This window comes from Nothobranchius furzeri, chromosome 9, assembly GCF_043380555.1.
Source record: "Nothobranchius furzeri strain GRZ-AD chromosome 9, NfurGRZ-RIMD1, whole genome shotgun sequence".
NCBI classification, from domain to species: Eukaryota; Metazoa; Chordata; class Actinopteri; order Cyprinodontiformes; family Nothobranchiidae; genus Nothobranchius; species Nothobranchius furzeri.
This window is the reverse complement of record NC_091749.1, coordinates 62,922,871-62,950,124: the sequence shown is the minus strand read 5'-3', so window position 1 is coordinate 62,950,124 and position 27,254 is coordinate 62,922,871. Positions and strand designations below refer to the sequence as shown.

At 42.1% G+C, this 27,254-nt stretch overlaps 1 protein-coding gene across 3 annotated transcripts in view; it reads left to right on the top strand.

Annotated features, from left to right (window-relative positions):
- syt7b (synaptotagmin VIIb) overlaps window positions 1-27,254 on the top strand; it is a 219,581-nt gene that overhangs the window by 80,696 nt on the left and 111,631 nt on the right. The window lies entirely within an intron of this gene.

Genomic DNA, 27,254 nt, shown 5'->3' with positions numbered 1-27,254 from the left:
CCATCAAACCGATGGACGACGCCGAACTGCGGAGAAAACCATGGAGAACCGTCAAATCAAACAGTGAGGGACGCCTCGCTGTTCTGGTGATCAGAAAACTCATCTTCTCTCTCTCCTTCTCCCTTCTCCCGTTTCCTTTATAGTTTAGAATAAGCAATAAAACCGCGCTGTTGCTTCAAATTACCAGACGAGTTTTCTCTTTTTTGTTCCCAAATACGTCCGTCGGGTCATTTTCGTAAAGAATAAACAGCTTATTGATCATTGTTTGGTATCTTAAAATGGTTTCTGCTATGGCCAAGCGGTTAACCTAAAAGATATTAATTCGTGATTAATCTTTGGTGAAGCTTAATGATCCTTTGAAATGTTTTGAGTGATTTATGGTTAAGTTACTTCTGATTCTAAGTGCTTTGGAGGTGAAAGTGCAAGTTGCCACCCACACTTTAGCCAGACAAGGGGGTCAGCCATCTTGTATACAGACTCCATTTTAGAAACACACACACACACACACACACACACACACACACACATACACACACACACACACACACACACACACACACACACACACACACACACACACACACACACACACACACACCTTGAACATTATTTTGAATATACTTCTCCAATTATATAACATGGTTATTATTGATTTATTTCATTGTTTATTCATTTGACAAATTGTTTAATTAAATGTTATAACATTCAGATTTTTGTCTCAAGCGACTTTTTGTGTTGACTGGAAATCTCTGCTCCTAGGATTCCACGAACATTTCAGATAGACTGATAATCATTTTGGATTCATTTCCCTTTCTAATTAGAATGGGTGATGCACCGAAGATATCTAAGAATATCTTAATTAATTAATAAATCAGTAAATATTCCCATATTTACAGAATTTATTGAAGAATCCAAAAGTAAGTAGAAGCTTACTAATTATTCACTACCCCAACATTAGTCAACAAAGACCAGACCTGTCGGCAATTATGCGTTTTATCTAATATTTGCGCTCTTCATGTTGCGCGCATCTCCTCCTCTCCCCGACTGGGAGCCTCATGGCGGGAGGCATTATTCAAGCTCTAAAAACACCCAGACTTTGCTCATCCTGAAGGTTCCACATGTCCCCTATCTTCTGCTGTAAAGTAGTAACTTCACGAGGGATCATATTTGTAGATGAGACTTGTTAAAGTCAGCAATGAGGCTTTGGCACTTATAACGAGTAAGTCCCAACACCAACAACAACGTACTGAATCTATAACCAACATGCATAAACAGTCAGATCGGTCCAGCCTACTTACACTGTTGGTCTTTTTAAATACGCAGTAATCGTTGTTTGCCTTTTTCGCTTCATCCTGCATCCTAGCAGCAACCACTTTGGCGCCTCTGGAGTCGGTGTTTGTTTACGTCATGCTGCATTCAGTGTAATTGAAAAAAGGAGCTTCAAGCGCTTAACCTCCGATTTTGTTTTCTTTCTGGCCTTAGTTGGGGGGGGACAGATCGGGGTCGATCTGAATCTGGGGGGACAGATCCCCCCCCCTTCCCTCAACCTATCTGCGTGCCTGGCTGTCAGTTATGATCATCAAAAAAGAAATAAACATTTCAAATATATCTGTCTGTGTGTGATGAATGAATATACAAGTTAAACTTTTTTTATGGAATTAATGAAATAAATCAATTTTGTCCTGATATTCTAATTTTATGACCAGCACCTGTATATTGTTAGGATTGCTCTCAACTCTTAATCGGAATCGACAAAGCTTTTTGGGCAAAATACCTCAAAGAAAAATATCCAGTGGGGATGGGGAGCTGCTGACGTCAACTGAGGCTATAGTCGGACGGTGGAAGGAATACTTTGAGGAGCTCCTCAATCCCACCAATGCGCATTCCGAGGAGGAACCAGAGCTGGGAGGCCTGGGGATGGACTGTCCGATCTCGGGGGCAGAAGTTGCTGAGGTAGTCAAACAACTACACAGCGGCGGAGCCCCGGGGGCGGATGAGGTTCGTCCTGGGTATCTCAAGGCTATGGATGTTGTAGGGCTGTCATGGTTGACACGTCTCTACAACATTGCGTGGTCATCGGGGGCAGTTCCTAGGGAGTGGCAGACCGGGGTGGTGGTCCCCATCTTTAAGAAGGGTGACCTGAGGGTGTGTTCCAACTATAGGGGGATCACACTCCTCAGCCTCCCTGGAAAGGTCTACTCCAAGGTACTGGAGAGGAGGGTCCGATCGATAGTTGAATCTCAGATAGAGGAGGAGCAATGTGGTTTTCGTCCTGGCCGTGGATCTGTGGACCAGCTCTATACCCTTGCAAGGGTGATGGAGGGGGCATGGGAGTTTGCCCAACCAATCCACATGTGCTTTGTGGATTTGGAGAAGGCTTATGACCGTGTCCCCAGGGGCACCCTGTGGGGGACGCTCCAGGAGTATGGGGTGGGTGGCTTTCTGTTAAGGGCCATTCAGTCCCTTTACCAGAGGAGCGTGAGTTTGGTCCGCATAGCCGGTAGTAAGTCGGACCTGTTCCCAGTGAGGGTTGGACTCCGCCAGGGCTGCCCTTTGTCACCGGTTCTGTTCATCACTTTTATGGACAGAATTTCTAGACGCAGCCGTGGTGTGGAGTGTGTCGAGTTTGGTGGCAGGAGAATCTCGTCTCTGCTTTTTGCGGATGATGTGGTCCTCCTAGCTTCATCCAGCTCTGACCTTCAGCTCTTGCTGGGTAGGTTCGCGGCCGAATGTGAAGCGGCTGGGATGAGGATCAGCACCTCCAAATCTGAGACCATGGTTCTCGACCGGAAAAGGGTGGCTTGCCACCTCCGGGTCGGGGGAGAGGTCCTACCTCAAGTGGAGGAGTTTAAGTATCTCGGGGTCTTGTTCACGAGTGAGGGTAGGAGGGATCGGGAGATCGACAGGCGGATTGGTTCGGCGTCTGCAGTGATGCGGACGCTGAGCCGATCTGTCGTGGGGAAGAGGGAGCTGAGCCAGAAAGCCAGGCTCTCGATTTACCGGTCGATCTACGTCCCAATCCTCACCTATGGTCATGAGCTTTGGGTAATGACCGAAAGAACGAGATTGCGGATACAAGCGGCCGAAATGAGTTTCCTCCGTAGGGTGGCCGGGCTCAGCCTTAGAGATAGGGTGAGGAGCTCGGACATTCGGGAGGGACTCGGAGTAGAACCGCTGCTCCTCCAGATCGAAAGGAGCCAGTTGAGGTGGTTTGGGCATCTGGTCAGGATGCCTCCTGGACGCCTCCCCGGGGAGGTGTTTCGGGCATGTCCTGCTGGCAGAAGGCCCCCGGGTCGACCCAGGACACGTTGGAGAGGTTACATCTCCAATCTGGTCCGGGAACGCCTTGGGGTCCTGCCGGAGGAGCTGGTGGACAAGGCCGGGGAGAGGACGGCCTGGAGCTCCCTAATTGGGATGCTGCCCCCGCGACCCGGACCCGGATAAGCGGAGGAAGACGACGACGACGACGACGACGACGACTTTCTATTAAGCTCATGAGATTGTCATGGTTTGGTTGTCTTGGGACCTACAGTTGAGATGTAGGTGGACAGCTGTGTCTTGGGCTGAGGAACTGTGGTGCATCATCTATAGAGGTGAAAATCTAACACAAAAACAGTGACTATCCAACAACTAAGAAAAACAATGGGGCATCAACAGACTTTGCACTTAGTGTGAGCAGCTATTGTATTTAAAAGTGACGACAGGTCTCTATGTGGTCCATTAAATGCAGAGGTTCTCTGAGAAATGTGTAACAGTTGTTATTTGTGAAATATGATCAGTGACCCTGAGTTTCACAAGCTTGAAGAATGTGACATTAGTCTTCAACTTACATCGCTTGCATTAGCTGCATGAAGAAAACATTGACTGTGTCTCAATTCAGGGTCTGCATCCTACGTCGGCCGGATTCGTCGGCCGGTTACGTCACAGCGCTGCAACTCGGCCTGTCCCAATTCGAAGACCCCTTCAAATGCGGTCGACGAATGCGGCCTTCTTTTCACCTGAATGAAGGATGGGTCCGGTGTATCCTTCAATAGGTAGCATTTCCCAAGATGCCTTGCGGGCCGGCCGGCAGAAAAACTTAAAAACAATGGCGGACAGTGAAGCGGGAGCTGTCGGAGAGGATTGCGCACATAAATGTCAGTATAAACTTGAAAACTGTTAGGTTAAGGGCTTTTTGTGACACATGAACGTTATTTTAGTTAGAAATGTTACAGTAAAAGTGCTTGTATTGTTGTCTCGGCTCGTATGTTTGGCCGCTTGGTGTCGTACTTCTCCCGCTACGTTTTCCCCCTGATTTTAATAGAAGTTTGTATTTTAGGGACAAAAGAGAAAACCAGGGAATTTATTAAGCTTAGGGCAGAGATGGACCACACAATCACTGTAGCAAAGTATTCGGCGGCTGTGGCATGGAGGTACAATAACAACTCATATTTTAAAAACTGGTTTCAGTTTATTTTTTTCCTGCGAAAACATGAAAGGAATAACCCGTTGTCCTCTTTTCTCTTCCTGTTTCTTTTCTTACATGTTTGTTAAGACTATTCTGGAGGAAATGGGCATCCAGGGGAAGGTGACAGCGATGACCAGCTTCTGGAGCTGATCAGGGAGGGCATGAGGCTGCAGAGGGAGGCAGAGCAGCAGAGGGCCCAGGAGAGAAGGGAGAACTTTGACAGCTTTTTACTTTGCTAGAAAAAATGGTTAATAAAGATTAAACATGTACATATAAATGAAATATCTAAATAAAATCAGTTCTGCATTAAACTCTTGAATTTTATTTTTGTTTACAAATGAGAATTGTTTACTAGAGGGTATCCGCTGGGTCTTGAAAAGTCTTAAAATGTGATAAATCGGTTTTGGTCAAATTAAGACCCTTAGAAAGTATTAAAAACTATTATCACATCTTTGCTCAGGCTCAGCTTGTCGAAAGTATTTTCTCTGAATTAGCTCTCCAACGGTCAAGGAAATGATTAAAAAGCTAAATAAAACTTCGAGCTCCATCGTTTAAAGTTCCTTCTCCCTTCTGCTCAGCGGTTCCACGGTTGCTAGGCGACGGAACGTTCGCCGAGGGAGGGGCGGGAATTCATGAAGGCTAGGCCTGTCCAAATTCACAGCCGTTAACATCCGGTCTACTCGGTAGACGGAGGACCCAGCCCACGTCGGCCGAGTAGGCTGGGTCCTTCGAAGGATGCAGACCCTGAATTGAGACACAGCCATTGGGTCAGAAAAGGCCAGGCAGATCAGCATGACACTATAAAATTAGCATTCGTGAACTCACCCACCTAGGCTCATGATCTAGGAAGGCTGTTAATTTAGTGTCCAGGAGAGAGCAGAGCACATCTTGGCTAGCAGGAGCTAACTGTTAGCATTAAAAACATGATGGATGTTTGGTGTGTGGAGATAAAACATCAACATCCAACGGAGGCAGTTGCATTACTGTTAGACAATCAGAGGTGAGATGTTTGCTCTCTAAATCCTCCATCACTCCTTTAACTCACTTTACTTCCTGAAACAGGAGTGCCAGAGCTTTTTTTCCACAGGAAATAACTCACATGGCTGTGGCTACAAATTAGCTTACCATCACTAGCAGTGTGTGAATGTGAGAGTGCACGAAAGCGTCTTTGAGTGTCCTAAACAAGCGCTATATAAGTTTGATTATTATTATTTATTTATTATTATTAGTATTATTACTAGACACCACAGCCGATTTATTGAAATAATGACAATTTTAAGGGAAGACTAATAATCTGCCCTTTACAGGTAGCAATACTCAGATGTTTGGTTCTGTTGCTAACTCCAGGTATGCAGGATTCTTAAAATTTTTACCTCTTAGTGCAAGTCACTAATTCCTCTTTCCCTCAATGTTAAATATTACACCAGTTGGTAATTTTACAGGGGTGTAATGACTGACTGAAATAACATTTCCAAGCTTTTTAAAGGACTTTATAATGGTTGTAAGTTAAAGAATAAAACCCTAATGGAGTGTGATTTTCCTGACAGAAAGGTTATTTGTGCACCTCTCCGCCACCGTATGACCAACCTCTCACTTAGAGCCAATACATATTTTCCTGTTTTACATCTCTGTCTGAGTCATGGCTCTTTAGTCGAGTCTGCTCACACAGCCCCTGTCTTATTGCACATAGCAAATTTTGAAATCCCCTCATTATGGACAACACATCACAGCTCCTGCAGAGACTCACTTTGACAAGGCCATCTGCCTGAATGGGATATTTTGACTGAATGAACACACCTACTGGTCCGGTTTAATAGATTATGAGTCAGTCATGGGTCTGTAGTATTACAACCCTCTGAGACGATCAACAGAAGCTTGTCTACTGCGCTTCACTAGTTCTCAAGCAGAACATATTGTATTTTTATTCCCTGACATGAAGCAGTTTTATTTTATAAAGTTTGCCTTTTGTATCTCGAACTCCCATCTGACAGATCCGCATGCTAATTGTTTACTGAACTGTAAAAACACAGTTTGACCTGAAAGGTAGCCAGCATGAAGGCCCACCTCCTCTGGGCCTGGTTACGTAAGAATCAAGAAGCAGAATTAACCCTTCTGTTGTTTCAGGTGAAGCGACAGAGAAACAGGATGTTTCTCTATGTCAAGGCACCTGGCCTTGCGAGGCGATGTCTATGGGAACACTGTCCTTCCTTGGTCAAAAAAAATGGTTCAATGGAACAGACTTGCATCACGTGATCGCAGCTTCTACGGCGGTTACGTAACGTCATGTGACACGGGAGACAACGTTATATTTTATGCGTATAAGTTTCAATTTCAATGTATAACAAACCTTTTACTTTTCAAATCCATCCATCCATCCATTTTCTGAACCCGCTTTGTCCACGTAGAGTCGCGGGGGGGGGGGGGGGGGGGGACTGGTGCCTATCTCCAGCGGTCAACGGGCAATCAGGCGGGGTACACCTTGGACAGTGAACCAGTCCATCGCAGGGCACTTTTTAAATTGTGTATATATTTATTAAATTCAAAATATAAGTGAGTTACTACCAGCTAGCCACCGAAGCTGCAACTACTAAGCAACTAACCAACATAGATAACTTCTTTGGATCTAAAAAGACATTTTAAATTAGTTGACTCACTTTTAAACTTGAAATTTGTGCCCAAAGTAGCTGCCAGCTTCTGATTCGCCATCCTTTTGAAAATACTGCAGTGTGTTCTGGGTAATTTTTGACCAAGGCTAGGCTACAAGACAACTCCCATGTATCCTCTCTCAGCTAGCTAAACGGCTAACAAACAGAGAACACACGCTTCAGTAGAACATGAACATTGGAACACGTCTTGGCAGTTCCTAATGACGTATCTCCTAGGCAACCGGGGTGAGGCCAAGACATCAAGGCGAGGTTCCTTGGTACTGAGAAACAACCAAAGTGATAGAGTCAGCTAGCTTCCATTATGCAACGTGCACAAAGCAATCATGTCTTGTCCATAGAAAATCTTCAGTTAAGTCCAATTTGTTTCAACAGCACATTTACTTTGGCAATAAAATGGTGACAAAATACTAAATACAAATACATTAAAAAAGAGTTCAAATTGCAAAGGAAAACACTAAATGAATACATATGTATACTTGAATAATGCAAAGGTAAACAATTAAAAAAACACTTTTTTAGCAAAGATTTAAACCAAATCATGCCCTAAACCTACATGTCCCATATTTTGAAGTGGGTTTGTGTGAAATGGTTTAGAAAGCTCTTTGACCAAACTAATTTCAGAGGAATCTGATTTAATTCATTGCTGGAGTGATGAGCTAATATTATAACAACATACGACGAGGCGATGATGAAGCCAGCCGATGATCATAATGTATTACAGCAGTGACAGTAGCAACTGTTACAAAACAAACCTTAGCAAGGCCTAGACTAAGGTGGATTTTCCCTTCATTAAATAAAAAAACAATACCCCAATCTCAAAACTGTGGTTTGTAGCAAAGCTTTGCGCTGCCATCAATTTATCTGTCAGTGGTACCACAAAGAACGGCAGCAGTTAGTTTTAGCACTTCCTGTGCAACCTGAGGCCCTTGACACAGGATAACACTTTATTATGAAAATTGATGGTGGTTTAAAGCTGTTATAGTGAATTGGGAAAACAAATTAGCTTAAAACATTTTTTCATGCCTTTTAACAACCTTCTAACATTGTATAATAATTAGTGATAAATAAACTTTAGAGATTACAAGAAGAAAAAATTTCATAAGTGGTTCTCACGCATTTGTCTAAAAACCTCCGCCAGTAACAAGTTTCGGACCGAAAGCAACTACTGGACAATCCGGTTGTTGGTCTCACCAAACCGCCGCACCTCCCTGGGTCCTCCACTCATTACACACTCATGTAGGCCTATGTGGCAGCAGAGCACCACTGGTGTGAGAGATTCTCCGCTCAATAATATCAGAAAAGGAGAAGCTGTAACGTCTACTACTTCAAGTTTCAGACCAACTACCAGAGTCCCAAAAAGAGAAACACCTTTTGAAGTCACAGACATCAACAGATGTTTTCACCTAGAAAACAGCAACTGGTGTTTAGCGCTATCTCGTTGTTGGGTCCAATGGAGGCAGATCCAGGGACGTTACCCAAGGGAAGGGATGAGTGTAGCTTGCTTGATGTTTACAACAGCTGTAATGGTATTTTGCATAACTCCTTTTGACATTTTTGAAGTTGTATTTGTTTGTAAACCGCAGAAATATATGAAGGTCGTAGCTAAATGTGGACTAACTCATTAATCTAGTCAGGATTTGATTCCATTTCTCTGTGCTGTGGTTGTTTATAGATCTACAGCATGCAAGGTATTAAATGTTCATAATAGATCAGCTGAAACACTTTGAACAGCCATCTTGAGAAAAACAAGTGGATCTGGATAAAAAATATCCCAAACGGTGTTTGTGGACTCCACGGAGACCTATTGCTACCTTAATAGCTTTCAGCTCGGAAGCACTTCCTGTTCTCGCTTTATTTCAAACCTGAAATAAAAGCACCACGTTCCAATCTGACATTTTTGACCTGACCATCTACTGTATAATGGCAACAACGACATCCTCTGACTCCCTCCTTTGCTCCCATCATTACTATGACTGCTAGAGGGCTTTGTCACATAAACTTATTTCATATTGCTGATGCTGCCGTTTGTCTTTGCACTGGAGGACTTTCATTCTTGGTGTTTATCAGTGCTCTATGCAAATTAGCATTTTTCTGACCGTCCTAGTATGCTTTCTTGCACCCTTTGACGTAAAGTGACTTTCTAGAACTCATTAAAAGCTAAAAGACGTACTTGAATCATTACTTAAGACAGAATAAGTAAAAATGAGACACATTTTTTTTAATATTGGAGATTGAGTAAACTGTGTTCCTACAATTTTAATGAGAACAAAAAAGGGGCAACAGACTAAAAAGTTTTACTACGCCAAATAATTTAGAGTTGTATCAAAACACCCTAATGAATGACTAAGAGCTGCTTTTAGTTCTTAGTGTAGTTGTTTGGTGACAGACTTTTGGCTGTTCTAGAAAAACTAATCATCAGTAATTTTACTCACAAACGTTCAAATGTTTTGTCTGGTTTCTTTTTGTTTGTTTTTGAGTGCATTTGGTTCACTTCACTTGTTTTCTTTCTGTTCTGTTTTAACGTTTCACTGCAGAAAAGGTGGAGTCAAGTTCCAGCACGATGAGAGAAATAAAAAACACATCCAAAGATAATTAACCAAATGTTCTGTTTTTGTATCGGTGTGCTGGCATTTTGGTGAGTAATCAGCATGATGGTAAAGAAAAAGCATTTTCTACTCAGGCATGAATTTGGCTCTTCAGCGTAACACACAAGCCAAGGAATGTGTTCAATTATCCAGATGAAAAGGATTTTTTTCCTTTTACAGTACTAAAAAAATTAACTACACAATATTTTGTTACGCTGCTGCAAGCGAGTAGCAATACATGCTTAGTGACGTGTGATTGATTTGTAGAAACTCACTGTTTGTGGTCAAATGCATGCGAGGGATCAGAGCTAATTAGCTTTGTTTCAGGACTGTGTTTTGACAAATCTAGTAATGACTGCATGAATCATGGACTTGTTAAATCAAAACCAGCAAGGAAATCTGATAAAAGGTTGTTGGGAACATTAAAAAGCTGCCTAATTAACAAGTAACCAACATCATCTCATACTTTACATTTGTCCAGCGTCTCGTTTAAGTTACTAGAGAAATAATCACATTTTTTTCTGATTCTGTGTTTTAAACTGACTCGAGCTTTTACTCTCTATGGTTTCCTGTATAATTAGCTGCTCGTATTCCTCCCACTGGTCCTCATTCTTCTGGCAACGTGTCTGTCGTGCCAGTCAGGGGTCACCTCCCTCAGTGGTGCCCCCTCTATGTTGTGCTGACCTACGACAAGAAATGCTCCTCAGGAGGTCCCCAGTGACTAATAGTGCTTATTCTGTGTCATGCCAGGAGCCAGCACCAAGAGCTCAGCAAATGAAACACAAATAGATAAGCACAGCAGGTGGAGGAAGGGTGGTGCAGAGAGGGAAAAAAAGAGGGCACATTCACCAGAGAGCCCTCAAGAGAAGAGAGCACAGACTGAATTAGGACAAAAAGTTGAGGGTAGTTTTTTTGGAGAATATCTGTTGACATTGTACTTTCCGATCCCTTAAAACTTAAATGGGACATTTAAAATGAAATGAAAGGCAATGGCTGGTTAAGTAAGACCATTTTTAAAGTTTGCTTTTTAAAAACTTTTTTTTCTTTTTTCTCCCAGTGTCCTGTCTGGCTGTGAAGAAAACAGATTGATGTCTGAATGCTGGTGACAAGCCTTACAGATTTACTCTCAGGTGGAGCATCAAAGCGTCTGCTTTAATGTCACGCCTGATACTTAAAACTTTATTGTTATTGTTTTTTGAATGCTTGTAATTCCGACCAGACACGGAGACAGAGGATAAAGAGAAAGGAACAGAGGGGGGGTGGGGTGTCCACGAAGATAAACAATCAATGATGAACAACAGTCTGCTTCTAGACTTTTCTAAAGAGAAAAACAAACAAACAATGGGACACACAACAATACAACAGGAGCAAACTGTCACTACATCAACCTGATGAGGAAATATAAAATCAACATTGTTTAACTGAACAATCACACGATAATAACTCACAGTGCATTTAGTACCGGCCACAGCCTTAAAACATGTGTTGAACGTGCCCAAGTTCATACTTATTAGAGCACCATGTGAGCACCTGTGTGTGTACACACACTTGTATATGTAAGGTTTCTCTATAGGAGCGTCCAATAGAGAGTGTGAGAGGCCACAGATCTGCCCCCCAAAAATGCGTAGGAGATGGACGGAGTTCCAAGTCCCAGAGATCCAGGAGCTGCCCCAGAGCGCAGGAACCCCAGGGAGACTGCAACCAGAAAAGCCCCTGCCCCACTCAAGAGGCACAGAGGATTGCCCCAGGGGACCACAACCAGCAGCTGGCAGAGTCCCAGGAGATATCAGCGGCAAGCCCACAGCCAGCCGAGCCCGGAACCCAGCGACTCGGGACCCAGGGGCGACCAGCCCCGACGGGGACCCAACAGAGCCCAGGGATTCAGATCCCATCAGGCAGCCACCGGGATCAATAAGGCAGACTCCAAAAATCTTAAACCCCCTGACCCGGGAGTTTGCTTTTAAAATCATTGCATTGCAGTGATCTCATCAGGACCTGTAGGTACTGAAGAACTGCACAAGAGCTCAAACCCATTCACTCTACAGTAAAAGCTACCTCACAGCCATCCTACTCTCCATGTGGAAGAGAACCCCCCCCCCATAATCGGTGTCTCCAAAACAACTGAGGCCCCTATGGACTCAGTCACGTATGACCTGTTGCCCTCATATCTAGAATTATGAAATGCTTTTATTTTTTTATGTTTTCCCCGTGTCCTGTCTGGCTGTGAAGAAAACAGATTGATGTCTGAATGCTGGTAACAAGCCTTACAGATTTACTCTCAGGTGGAGCATCAAAGCGTCTGCTTTAAATGTCACGCCTGATACTTAAAACTTTGTTATTGTTTTGGAATGCTTTGTAATTCCGACCAGACACGCAGTCAGAGGTGAAAGAGAAAGGAAGAGACAAAAGGTGGTGGTGGCGTGGTGTTCCACAAAAATAAACAATAATGAGCAAGAGTCTGCTTCTAGACCTGCAGAAAGAGAAAAAACAAAAACAAAAAACAAACAAAAAATGGGACACAACAACATCAAGCTATCACTGCATAAACTTCATGAAGAAATATATAATCAACATTGTTTAACTGAACAATCACACGATAATAAATCACAGTGCATTTAGTGCCAACCATAGCCTTAAGTCATGTTTTGAATGTGCCCAAGTCCATGCTTATGAGAGCACCATGATCACCTGTGTTTGTGTACACGCGCTTGTTTATGTAAGGTTTCTCTATAGGAACCTCCAACAGAGAGTGTGAGGGTCCACAGATCTGCCCCCCAAAGATGCGTAGGAGACGGGGGGAGCTCCAAGTCCCATAGATCCAGGAGCTGCCCCAGAGCACAGGAACCCAAGGGAGACTGCGACCAGAAAAGTCCCTGCCCCCCTCAAGAGGTGCAGAGGATCACCCCTGGGGGCCACAACCAGCAGCCGGCAGAGTCCCGGAAGATATTGGCGGCAAGCCCACAGGCCCGTCCGCAGCCTCCCACCCCCTAGCCGGTCGAGCCCCGGACCCAGCGATCCGAGACCCAGGGGCGACCACCCCCCGCCGGGGACCCAGCAGAGCCCAGGGACCCAGACCCCACCAGGCAGCCATCGGGATTGGTCAGGCAGATGCCAAAAATCCCTGACCCGGGAGCCATGACCCAGGCAGACCAAGGCACCACACTCCACACCAGGTGTGGCAGGGAGAGGGGAGACAAAGATCTATATCATCAAAAGAAGTCCCAGGAAAATGGAGGAGTCAAAGGCCCCACCTGACATTTACAGTCATACACAGACACAGTCACACACTCCCTCCCTCATGCTCACACATACACATACAACCAAAGACTTACAAAAATGCATGCCGGACACCCACTCATGCTCCCCATACACACCCTATTCACTCTGGTCTCAGTACTGCTGCACATTGGGTACAACCATTACCGGCTCCCAGAGTTCGTCCCTTTCTGCTGGGGTGCTGATGACCAGGCTCCCCCGCCCAAGCACAGCAACCCACCACACCAGACGCCAACTGGCCGGCCGGATCTCCCTCGTAGCCTCCAGCCCTAGGAAGCCAAGCAACAACAGAGGTGTGCTAAGACCCCTAGTCTCCCTCCGCCTGCTACAATATAGTGTTAGTGAGTGTTGATGAGGTGTATTCCATGGCTGTGGTGAGCGGGCAGTGCGGGCATCTTCTGGCCTATGCCAGCTGATGCCACCACACCACCCCACTTACACCCACAGCCCTCAGTGTCTAAGTGCAGTTTAAAATTGGAAGTGGGCACCGGTACTTGGGATGAGGCTGAGAAATCGCCCTGCCAAATGCCGTTGAATGTGCTCACTCCCAAGGCCCTAAGTGTGTGTTTGTGTGGAATGTCATTGGTGGAAGTGTTTAAGGTGTAGATAAAATTGGGGGGCAGGTTTCCACAGGAATGCGGAAATGGGGTCCATAACCGCACACCCTGACTTGTCCACCCCCCAAGGTCCTATGTGCACGTTTGTTATGATGTGAGGGAGCAGGAGGAGAGAAATGTGTGGGGATGGGGAGGAATGGCTGGTTGGGCTTAGCCCTCCTGAAGCCAGCTCCCTGACTGGCCCCAATAGGCACCTCTGTTGTCAAAATGCCACCCAGAGCATGTAGACCCCAGCCCATCCTGCCAGGGCCCAAAGCAGCAGCATCACAGAACCTCACGGAGTCCGAGGGCACCAACCCATCCCCACCCCAGCAGAATATCTACGCCCATCCCTGCATTTGCACAACTTCCAGAATATATAAGACATGGGACATCCAGGTAAGGTTGGGTTCTCCCCCTCCTGGACTCTAGAATTATGAAATGCTTAGAAGAGCTGTTGCTGAACATCATCCTTCCGGCAATCAACCCACTGCTGGACACCTTACAAGGCACCGAGGAGTTGAAACTCCTCCTTCCTGGATGTTTTCACAACATTCAGCTTTGCTTTCAGTTGCATCCAGAAACTGCAGCTCAATATCCACTCCAGCAAACTTTTTTCATAAACAATTTATTAAAGAACAGGTTCACTGAGAAACCATTTTTTACATATTGTTTTTGAAAAAGATAAATCACTGCATTTCTCTTTTAGGCTGAATGTGAAAATAGTCTTCTACCTCTTCTCAAATCATGTCAGATTCCACCAATCTGTTCTGCTGGGTACCCCAAGGTGTGTGTGTGTGTGTGTGTGTATATATATATATATATATATATATATATATATATATATATATATATATATATATATATATATATATAGATAGATAGATAGATAGATAGATAGATAGATAGATAGATAGATAGATAGATATACCTTCTTGGACAGATAATTGGTGTTTTTCATGTCTCCTATCACCTGTAAGCAGATGACATTCACCTGTACTGCTCCTTTAAGAATTCTATAAACTGTCTGAACTACTAGAGTGCCTAGAGACAGGCACTCTAGTAGCCATTCACAGTTGTTGGCTAGAACTCTGAAAAGTAGTTGTGGTGGCTGCAATGCAGATCTGGATGTAGAGCTCTGGAAAGTTTCCACATGGAGTCTATTTATGCTGCACGCAGATTTTCATGAAGTTAAAGAAATTACATGTACCAGACAGAAAGTAAGATGTGTGCTAATGAGTTACATGCAATATATTAAAACAAAAACTGTTCTATAGTTTTCCAACTTTTTAAGATGATTAATGACAAGGATATCAGTTCACAGTGTATGATAGTGCACACTAGTGTATCTTTAACATGCTACGTAAGCTTTATAATCTCGCATAAACCTCTGACATTTGGTGCTTTTGTGGCTCATGAATTGTTGGAGCCAATATCTGGAGATGTTCCGCTCATGATCCACAGTCAGTGTAAAAGGTAGACCACAGTGGTGTGACAAAGTCACTGCTTTGCAAGTCACAAGCAAGTCACAAGTCTTTCCAGTCAAGTTTCTAGTCAAGTCCAAGTCAAAGACAACCAAGTCCAAGTTGAGTCCAAAGTTAGTGATGTGGAAGTCCAAGTCAAGTCAAAGTCCTTAACGTTGAATTTTCAAGTCATCTGTCCAACTCCAATTTAATGACAATGATAATAAATAAATTCCAGAAATAATGCTGATATAATAATGATTATAAACAAAGTGCTGCTGCGTTTAGCAGTACAAAATCAAACCCAGAAGGAAGATGATTCATGATTTTTGCCCATGTCGTGCCACTTTTGTGCTAAAATATCAAATATGCTCTAGTCATCATCAAGTCAACAGATGCAAGTCGATTCAAGTCGCAAGTCATTGGCATTCACGTCCGAGTCAAGTTGTAAGTCTTTATAGATTTTATCAAGTCAAGTCAGAAGTCATTAACCCGTTGATGCATAATGGTCACTACAGTGGACAGGTACTCAAAATTGTTATTTATTTATTTTTGCTATTAAGCACAGCTGTTGAAGACTTTTTTGCTTTTGAGATCCTCCATTTGGACTTCAGTAAGTCAAGCCAACATGTTTCATGTTCAGAATGCACACTGTCCACTGAGGTTGACATGTAATAAATTATTTGTAAATTATTAAATGTTGCAAAAAATATTTGTTGAACATTTTTTCATTCACACCTAAAGATTAATGAAAAAAATTGTTAAAAAATGATGGTTGAAGATTTCATAATTCATGCATCAAAGGGTTAAAATAATGACTCAAGTCTGACTCAGGTCCAAGTCATCTGACTCGAGTCCACACCTCCGACAGACCATCTGGAAACCAGGCTGCATCCATTCTGTTATGGGTGTAAATGAGGGGCTCTTCTGTCATGGACCATTACACCAGTAAACCAGTACCCAGCTAACCCAAAAACAAGAGTTGTTGGTCAGTACCCTTTCACCTCAACATCCAGCACTGGTGCTCCACCAACATGCATCACACACTGCGCATACACACCAAGTGGTCAGGGGGGCACCAACCAACCAGGCTATGAAAAAAAACTTCTGTGAGGCGCACCGCTTGATCACCAACTAGTGAACAAATCTTCCAACTAACAACTCTCCACCTCTACTGAAACACTGGTTCTTACGGCACGCAGCACCACGAGTGATTTTGTAAATTCACACAATAACATGCATGCATCCAAAAAAGGTCTTACACTGCTTTTATGTCTGACTTCCTGCCTGGCCCAATCCACCTAGCATAGTTTGACATGTTTTAGAAGAGTAACATGTAAAAAATAGACTTGACACGTAATGAAGGCATCCCTTCACTTCAGGGATGCATCCAAAACGCTACACTTCATGGCCGGTGGAAAGGAACCCCTCACCTATACCAGTGGCTAATTGCTGTGATGTATGTTTCACGTACGTTTGACGGCCATTTCACGACGCTATTGCATCTGATGGAAAGTAGGAGGTACTGTTGGGTGCGTGTTTTCCATGGGAGAGACTTAAAACCAAAGTAATATGATACATTTAGTGCCTTTTGTGAGCAGGAATTAATAATCTATTATTTGACTGTCTCTCCAGTTGTTCTAAAACATACATGGTTGGGAGAAAGCAGCATGTGCTTGAGTTCTTGTTAAAGAGTCTCTGTTTACATTCAGAGCCATGGGAGTTCACAGTGTGAAGCCAAACAGCACAGTAAGAACTTAAGCTGCAGATAATTCACATTTAACCTACCATGGCCTGACATTCCATCTGAAAGTGTTCAAATACACGTTTAACTCGTTTCAAATAAAACAATTACAAACAGCAAAGTTTACAGTCAGTGAAAAACAAAAAGTCTGGAATGAAAAATCCTTTCACATATCGTTAACCCTCTAATTACTGCCGTTTCTTTATGTTTTTATGAGCATCACACTGAGGACTCCTACATATGAAGTGAAAACAATGCTGGTCCATCATGATGACAAAACAGACATTACAGACTATGTTAGAAGGATAACAACAGTTTAAAATGTAACTTAAAACATATTTTTTTATCCTTAGGCCAAACATCAGTGTTTGGAGCAGCGTTAGTGGGACCACATAAAGACTATCCCACTGGGTTGTTTTTGTTTGTGACTAGTTGGAGACTAGGGGCCACGGTGGCACAGGAGTTAGGAGTTTGCCCCGTAATTGGAAGGTTGCAGGTTTGAGCCCCACTCAGTTTGTCGCTGTCGTTGTGTCCTCGGGCGAGACACTCAACTCAACTTGCCTGCTGTTTTGGTCGAAGGGACCAGTGCCCCAGGGCAGCTGTGGCTACAGTGTAGCTCATTACCACCAGTGTGTGAAGGAATGTGTATGTGAATGGGTGAATGACTGATTGAGTTGTAAAGTGACTTGAGGGATTCCAGGATCCTAGAAGGCGCTATATGAAATACAGGCCACTTACCATTTAGTTTGTATTAGGAATCACAAGAAATAATCCACGCAACGTGTTTGTAAAGGCATGGACAGCTCCGGTGATGGGATCGCCAACGTATTGCATTGAATTGCCACAGCAGGACAGATGTGGATATGTTCTTGTACCAACTTAGTCACAAAGAAAAAAAAAACTGAAATTTCATTCTTAGCTGTCTGACTCTTACAAGTTAGTTTTATTAACTGTAAAATGTGAAGGGTTTTATGGAACAGAACCTGATCTTTGGACTTTGACTTTTTAATTCTTGTCACATTTAAAACACTTTGTTTAGATTTCATAAACAGAGTTCATCAACATCCATCCATCCATTTTTGTCCGCTGATCAGCGGTCAGTTGCAGGGGAAGCAGCCAAAGCAGAGAGGCCCAGACGTCCCTCTCCCCAGCCACTAGGGCCAGCTCCTCTGGGGGCATCCTACGGCATTCCCTGGCCAGCTGAGAAACATAAATAGTCCCTCCAGGGTGTTCTGGGTCTTCATTAAGTTCGCCTCCTGGGTGGACGTGCCTGGAAAACCTCCTATCAACATTTACAATGAAAATATAAAATGGCTTAAAAATGTTAGTATTACATTTGATTTGTAACTAATTTAGTTAAAAAACATGTCTGTGTGTGGTGGGTTGTTTTAGGAGGATATAACAAACTTATCTTTGTGGAAAAGTTGAATTTTCAACTATCAGAGATTAAAAAGTGCAAGCAAGGTTCAGAATAAGGATGATGTAATATAAGTATGAGAGTTGTGTCACAATGCAACATTCAAACCTCCTCCTGAAGACTCCTCCAGGTTGGTCGCCAAGCCTGAAACCCTCAAAAATAAAAAGACAGACGAGACGGAATAAAAACACAAATAGCTCAATAAAAATAGAAAGCTCAAAAACATAACAAAACAATGATAATCTAACCATAGGAGGAGGAAAAACACCAATAATAATATGTTTTGAAAAAATAATGAGGAAAATATTAAATCAATCAAACTGAACAATGACAAGAATGAAAGAGCTGAAGCAAGAGGAAAGGTGATCATCTCAAAATAAAACCAAAAATGAGTCAAGATACAAAGTAAGTAAACAAATTTGTTCTGGGAATGCATTTTACATTAAACAAAACATGAGCTACAAAGTAAACATGGTTTTGCAAGGTTTACACAGGATTCAGTGAAAGAGAGAAAGAAAGAAAGAAAGAAAGAAAGAAAGAAAGAAAGAAAGAAAGAAAGAAAGAAAGAAAGAAAGAAAGAAAACAATGGATTTGTGGAAAAATAGTGAAGTATGAGTTAGCACTCTAAACATATCAAATGTTCAATTTACTTAACCAAATTAACCTCAAGTTGCTTAAAAGTAAATAGTTACAAGTACATTGAAATACATTTTATATTGTATTAAAAGTAAACATATATTACTCGTTACATTCAATCAACTAGGTTTAGTGGAAGCAGCTGACCTAGTTAAATAAGATCAGCATTTCATTTCTTACAGTGTAGTTGGCAGCAGACTGGCTATAATAGCAGGAAAAAGTCCCTAAATGAGCAAAAAATTCTAAATGAGCTGGCCAAAGAGAGGGAGGGAGAGAGAGAGAGAGAGAGAGAGAGAGAACCAGACTGAACTGAACAATCTGGTAATCACATCATTGTTTAATAGAACTGCTACAAGACATTACCAATAAGGATACTTCAAGAGGTTAAAAAAAGGATGCAATCTATAGGTTTACATAATCCGAACGATTAAACCTGAATTTCACATTTCTTTTCTGTGAGCAATTCACTCATTTAAATTTCTCTCACTGTGATTTGATTTGATTATGCAAATTAAGTGAGCAAGGCTGGTGAACAAACTGGTGGTACAAATGTCCAGGGAGTACTCCACTATTGATTTTATTGCTCCCTCTATGAGTGTGGGAACATAGATGCTTGTTTTTTTTAAGTAACAGGAAGAGAAAAAACATTACCAGATATATTTGTCAAGTGATCACCAGTCATATTCTGATTGCAAAGTGTTGTTTGTTTTACTTCAACCCACGTTCTTCCTAATAATAATAATAATAATAATAATAATACACTTTGTTATCTGCTCCAAAAAACATTTTACTTGATTGTAACTCCCCACTGAGTAAAAAACAAAACAAAACAAATACAAGCAAAAAGAGCCAACTTTTTTTTTCAGCTGCTAACGTGGCTTCTGATTGTTCCTGCTTTCCTTTGAATTATGTCCTTTTTATAGGTCCTCACACAATCTGGAAATATTAAATTGACATCATTTTAAAAATAAATAGTACAAAAAAGGAAAACATTTGAGCAACAATAATGCCTGTTGGAGAAAAAATGTTGATATTTCAATAATTAAATTGATTATGAACATGAAAACCACAAAAACAAAGACAAGAGTAGACCAGAAATTGACCATCGATCTTTCAGGTTGCAAGAATCAGAACTATATGTATGTACACACACACACACACACACACACACACACACACACACATATATATATATATATATATATATATATATATATATATATATATATATATATATACACATACATATATATATATATATATACATACATACAGATAGATAGATAGATAGATAGATAGATAGATAGATAGATAGATAGATAGATAGATAGATAGATAGATAGATAGATAGATAGATAGATAGATAGATAGATAGATAGATAGATAGATGATAGATAGATAGATAGATAGATAGATAGATAGATAGATAGATAGATAGATAGATAGATAGATAGATAGATAGATAGATAGATAGATAGATAGATAGATAGATAGATAGATAGATAGATAGATAGATAGATAGATAGATAGATGGATGGATAGATGGATGGATGGATGGATGGATGGATGGATGGATGGATGGATGGATGGATGGATAGATAGATAGATAGATAGATAGATAGATAGATAGATAGATAGACACACACATATATATATATATATATATATATATATATATATATATATATATATATATATATATATATATATATATATATATATATATACACATATATATATATACAGTTAAAAGTAGAGGGTATTTGTAACCTCCCCTCGCCAAATGGTATGTTCTAATGTTCCCCTTGGGCGGCAAATATGAAAATTCACAGTCAGACTGCATGGGAAACAAACGCTTGATCACAGTGAGAGTAACGTTTTAGGTAACAAGAGGGTTAAGGTTAGGATGAGGGAGAGGGGAAGGTTATTAATAGCAAAACGTTAAGGTTTAGGTGCGGTTAAATGAGCTGGTTCGGTGCCGCATCAGCGTCAGTTTTACGCTGAATGAGGGTCTGCAGTCAGGATAGGGAAAAATCCTTTTCGCACATAAGTGACGAAAAAGGGCACTTTTGGCATCAAGGGTCTGATGCGGAGGGTGGCGTTAATCAAGCGTTTTTGATGTGCTGGGAGTGAGAATGTGTTGCATTACTACATGTCCACCACAGTGGACAGCGTGTATTCTGAACATGTAATATGTTGGCTGGACTTACTGAAGTCCACATAGAGGCTCAAATGCAATAAAGTCTTCAACAGCTGTGCTTAATAGCAAAAAAAAACAAAAACAAAAAACGAATAAGTAAATTACAATTTGAGAACCTGTCCACTGTAATGACCATTTTGCATCAAGGAGTGAATTTTTAATCTGTATGTCCTAGTTTAAGTTACCTTCAGGCCTCAATTGATAAGATCTTATTAGCTCAGAGCACAGCAGCTGTTGTTTATTTATTTTTTTAGCCTGGCTGTGCTGTTTCTCTGTTTCACGTCTTCAACCCTTTCTTTCTCTCCACCGCTCTGCGCGTCCTCGTAACCATAGTATATTTGTGACACGTCAGCGGTTATCAAAATCATGTTTTCCATCAATCCTCTGAAAATTTTCAGATCATTTCCACATTTCCTGGATTTACATTTCCATCAATGTACAATATTTACTCAAAAGGTATTTGTGAGTTCTTATTCCCCCATAATCAGATACCACACATACAAGGCAAGCCCATACACCCTCTCATTCATTCAAACAACATTTAAAGCAGACAACATCTAAGACAAACAAACAACCACACAGATAACTAGAGCACGTTTCTATTTCTCTGGCAAAACGCATAAAACCAGGCCAAACTCAGACAGCATTAATCTGTCAAAACATCCTATTCACGGTGGACGGCACCACTTTGTAATCTCAATAGTTATCTTACCGGTCTCCTTTTATTTCTTGCACCAGTGTTGCGTTTCTACTTTTGGCTAAAATGCGCAAAACCAAGCCAAATACAGACAGCATTCAAAGAACCCATCGAAACCATCCTATTCACGGCGGACGTCACCACTTTATTCTCTGGTCACCTAGGATTTTCTCTCGGTACCACAAAGACAAAACGAACAAACAACAAGCTTGTCTCACCAAATCCCTCCACTCAGGGCTTGAGTTCTTGGATCCGCATTCCTCCTGGCGACGTCAAGACCCTCACCGACCCCCCCAGCAAAACTCAGCACTGGAGGAGATTCCAATCCAATCCAATCCAATTTTATTTATAAAGCGCATTCACAAGGCATTACAACCAAACAAGGCGCTGTACACTAAAAATGTTAGTTAATTAAACCGGCGTTATACAAACATGTCGAACACAGAAATACAACAAAATTCCCAAAACTAACAGATAAAAATCAATAAGACACAGGGTGAATAAAAAATTAGAAAAACATTTTAAAAAACAACCTCAATAGTACGGAAGTTGATAATTGTGAAGTCCATTTTTAAACAGTGCAGATGTAGGTGAGGTTCATAATGATGTGGTATAAGCTAGGTTGAAGTAGTGAGTTTTCAGGCGTGATTTGAAAATGCTAGCTGTTGGTGCTTGCCTCACTAGCAGTGGTAATGTGTTCCACAGCTTCGGTGCACAGACAGAGAAAGCCCTTTCTCCACGGCTTTTTAAACGTGAATTCGGAACAGCTAGGAGGAGCTTATCTTCAGACCTGAGAGCACGCGACGGGTTGTAGTAATGGACAAGTTCACACAGATATGGAGGAGCTTGATGGTTCAAGGATTTCTAAGTGAGAAGCATAATTTTGAAGTTTATCCTGAACTGCACGGGCAACCAGTGGAGAGACGAAATGAATGTGAAACCGCCACTAGGTTGTGCCAAAACGACTACTTGTTGTGGAGGTTGAACTAACTGTTGTGCAAAGTTTAATTCTGTTGTGAGAAATGCACCAAAGCAACTGAGAAAAACTGTAAGCTCAAATACGGCTCTGATGTGCGGCTGGACCAGAGATCGCTTGTGGTAGCAAATAACTGCGCATTCTGAATATTTTCTGCAACGCTCACTTTGCATTCAGCGTACATGCGTGGAATGGCGGTGTTCGAAAAATACTTGCGGCTGGAAAACTCGTAGCGCGGATCCAATGTTTTTATCATTTTCTTAAATCCCACTCCTACTGTTCGCACGGGACACAAATCTTTAACCAAGTGGTACGTCACTGCATCTGTCACGCTGTTCCATCGTCTGCTGTCTCTGTCGTAAGGAGTGAGTTTTGTGAGTGTTTGCTAGCGTTTGCTGCTTGGAAGAAGCACTAGCCGTTGCCGCTGTAGCCGCAGGCTTTTTAGCTTTAGCTGCCAGCTGGCTCTCATTGTATTGTTTGGGATGCCTTCTTTTCAAGTGATTAAACTAGTTTGTGGTGTTGCCATCACTTGCCTTGACGCTCTCCTTGCAAACTTTGCAAATGACGTTTCGCTGCCCTTTGTCATCTGGTGAAAAACCAAACCAGTTCCATATAATGAACGAGGCGTTCCTCTTCGGAACGAAAACCTCGTTGTCGCTCTCAGCCGCGGCCGAAGCCATGTTTGTTCACACACAGGTGAAAACAAGCGGGGCACTAATATATTACTATGACTCACTCTGATTGGTTAAGGGTCAAACAAAGGCGTGTCATTCGCCTGGGGTAAGTTCCCTTTTCATCCAGAGGCAGAATTTCAACAGCAGAGCTGTGAATCGTGATAAAAAGGTCTCTCAAAAATGACAGACCGTCAGATGTTAAGATCGTAAAACGGTCTAAAATCGTCACATCGCCCAGCCCTACCCCCAGCAGATCCGGACTGTCAGAAGTCGAGTGGATCTCCCGCCACCGGGATTTCGTAGATTAAACTCCGATATGACCCATCCAGTCTTAAGATGTCTCCAGGTCACAACAGTAGCTGGAATGCTTGTCTGCGTCCAAAGTGGATGTGGCTCTTAGGGAGCCGTCTGGCTGTGTCAGCTTGCAGCTTGCAAACAGGTTTTGACTGTATGTCAAAAGAGATGTCTCACGGATACTTGTTTGGAATTGGCCGGTTCAGAACTCTGCTCAAAACTGAATTACTCAGAAAGTAATTCCTGTTTTATTAAACCACAAGGTTAGGATTTCTGGCCATTCTGGAAAATCAGAATGTGTCACGTCTGGACATTCCTCAGAAAGCCACGCCTTCCTTCAGATACAAAAATGTTTTTAACTTTAACCCTTTGATGCATGAATAATGAAATCTTCAACCATGATTTTTTTTATAATTTTTTTCATTCATCTTTGGGTGTGAATGAAACAAATTTCAACAAACATTTTTTGTAATGTTTAATAATTTACAAATAATTTATTACATGTCCACTGCCACAATGTGAGGGCGAGGAGAGTGGAGGAGAGGATTCAAATGCAGGAGAAGTAGGCAGGCAGGCAACAGACTGGGACATTCAAAGGTTTTTTAAATAAACACGCAGGACAACGAAACAATTAACCGACAAGACAAAAAGGACTGACAGGGTTTAAATACAGGAGGAGCTGGGACCTTGCTAGTTTAATTTGTTTTTAATAAATTTTTAAACTTTCAAACTTGACTCTCTCTCTTCTGTTGTCTCTGATTGAATATGAAGCTGTTATCTAATCCCTGCAATAAAAAGTTCAAATCTTCTGGTTTAAAATAACCTCACAGATCCATAAGGTTGATTTCATATTTGCTATGGAATCTTTTTGTCTTATGGCTTATTAAATGACATGTAATTTAAATCATTACAGGTGATTGGGAGATGAGAGGCAGGTGGGAGCAATTAACATGGCCACAGGACTGAACAGAATAGGGATACAGGACAGAGTGTGACATCCACCTCAGTGAACATGAAATATGTTGGCTTGACTTATTGAAGTCCAAATGGAGGGGCTCAAATGCAATAAAGTCGTCAACAGCTGTGCTTAATAGAAAAAAACAATAAATAACAATTTTGAGTACCTGTCCTCCGTAGTGACCATTATGCATCAAAGGGTTAATATGTATCTTATTGTGATGTGTATGAGTGGAAACAACAATGAACTTGTTAAATCAAACACATTGTGATTTGTGATATAAATGGATCATCTTAGGTGTGTTCTTGCTGTGTCGTGGTTCTAATTCCATGCTTTCGTTCTTTTTAAACACAGAAACAGTTTTGTTTACCTGTTTTGTAGCTACAGTTTCGCCGACGGCTGCCGGCTTCTTCAGGCTGACGCTGATGGTGGCGCGTCACTTCCGCAGATAAACGGAGAAGGAAGTGACGCGCCATCATCAGCGTCAGCCTGAAGAAGCCGGCAGCCGTCGGCGAAACTGTAGCTACAAAACAGGTAAACAAAACTGTTTCTGTGTTTAAAAAGAACGAAAGCATGGAAATAAATGGATCATTGTAAGAACAATATTCATTTCAAATTAATTGATTTAAGCACAGGTTATTCAAACATTTGATTTAAACATCTTGTTCATTCATCACATATGATTATTTAACTCATGGGCTGTAAAGCCTTGTAGGATTTGTGTGGATTCACTTTTTATTCAGAGTGAGGTATCCAGCAGTCTGAGATAAGGGAGGAAAGGGCTTTTGTGGGAGACCTGGGCAGTTTATTAATGTCTGCGTTGAAGAACAATAAGCGAGCAAAAAGTTGATCTGTGCGTCTGGATCCTCCAGCTGGTGTTACCTTGACTTTGCAGCTCTGGCGTGCATGAAAGGTTACTGTGTCAACTCGATGGTGAAAATTGACCCTTTTGATTCATTACAATAATCTGAGTCTTCGGTCTGAGGCTGAAGTGGAAATTCCCCACAAAGGGAATGTGGACAGATGCTGTGAAACCTCCCCTCCCCCCAGCCTGGTTGGATCTGTGACCCAATGAAGGCCATGAAACCATCTGGGAGTCATTGCATCCTCCACCCCACCCTAGACCTCCCTCTCATCTCTGAACGACAGTGATCGAGAACGTGCACTGATGATGCTGCGGCTCTCTCTGAAGTGAGGAGGGTTTCCAGCCCTCCCCCCTACCTTATGTCGAACTCAAAGCCTAAGACTCTCTTAATCAGCTTGTTTCTCACACCAAACCCTCTGTCAAGAATTTTGGTGTGACCTTTGACCCAGCTCTCACCCTGGATTCTCACGTCAGTTCTCTTGTTCGCTCTTCCTTCTTCCATCTCAGGAACATTGCTAAGCTGAGTCCCATTCTGTCTCGCTCTGAACTTGAGACAGTTATCCACACCTTCATCTCCTCACGCTTAGACTACTGTAACTCTCTTTTCACGTGTCTGAGCAGAGCCTCCCTGAACCGTCTACAGGTGGTTCAGAATGCCTGTGCTCGGCTTCTGACCAAGTCCTCCAAACACACCCACATCACCCCGCTTCTCCTCCAGCTTCACTGACTGCCAGTCAACTTCAGGGTTCATTTCAAGATCCTGGTTCTGGTTTTGAGCCTTACATGGACAAGCACCATCATACATTTAGCTTTTATTTTGAGATGTTTTTTGCACAGCAAAGCTACCCCTTTATCAGAGGTAATTCCGGAGTGCCTTTTCCTCCCTCCCCGTATTTTCCTCATGTTACTCGTTTTGACTTCTGCTAATGAGAGCGCGAGGTATGTGCATGCCCACAGTTCAGCCTGATTCTGTTATGTTGTATCTTGTCTTGTTATTGTTTTGTCGAATCGGATGGGTTGTTCTGAAACTGGGACGCTGGTACAATGACAAATGAAGATCCTTGATTCCAAATGAGAGAAACAATTCAGGTAAAGCTGAAAACTAGAACCAGGTGTAGGAGACAACAAAATAAAAGCAATCAAATTTAACCCAAGATGATTTTAACTTTTGCTGACACAGAGACACACAATATAAAACCCAGGAACAAGGTCACAAAAAATAAACACATAAATCATAAAGTATACGTTACAAACCCTCACCAGAATGTTCCCTTTCTGGAGCAGAGGGGAGACGTCAGGATTTTCAGGAGCAGCTGAAGAGAGCGAGAGAACATAATGATTAGGAGCTCATTTTTGCCACCGTTATTTTGCCTTTCTGATGCTGCATTTTGAATTACTTTGCAAACAAGTAAATGACTGTCATGGTTGGACAGCAGTAATTGAAAGATATGGAAAAGCAACTAGAAGGCTCCGGAAAATAAATCACCCAACAAGATGGGAACAAAGTATGTAGGAGATTTTAGAGATGGGGAGGGTGAAACGGAGGCTGGTAATTGCATGGCTTCTAGCCTCGTGATATTATTTCTTCCTGACATGTGCATCCTCCTTTACTTCATGCAGGGAACATGAACAAGAAGTTGTTTCATGGCCTTTATGTCTTTTCTCTTACTGATAAAAGACGCCATATGAGATACATGAATAGAAAGGAAGGAAAGGAGGCGTTGCTCCTGAGTTCTGCTATAACGCCATTCATAATGTTC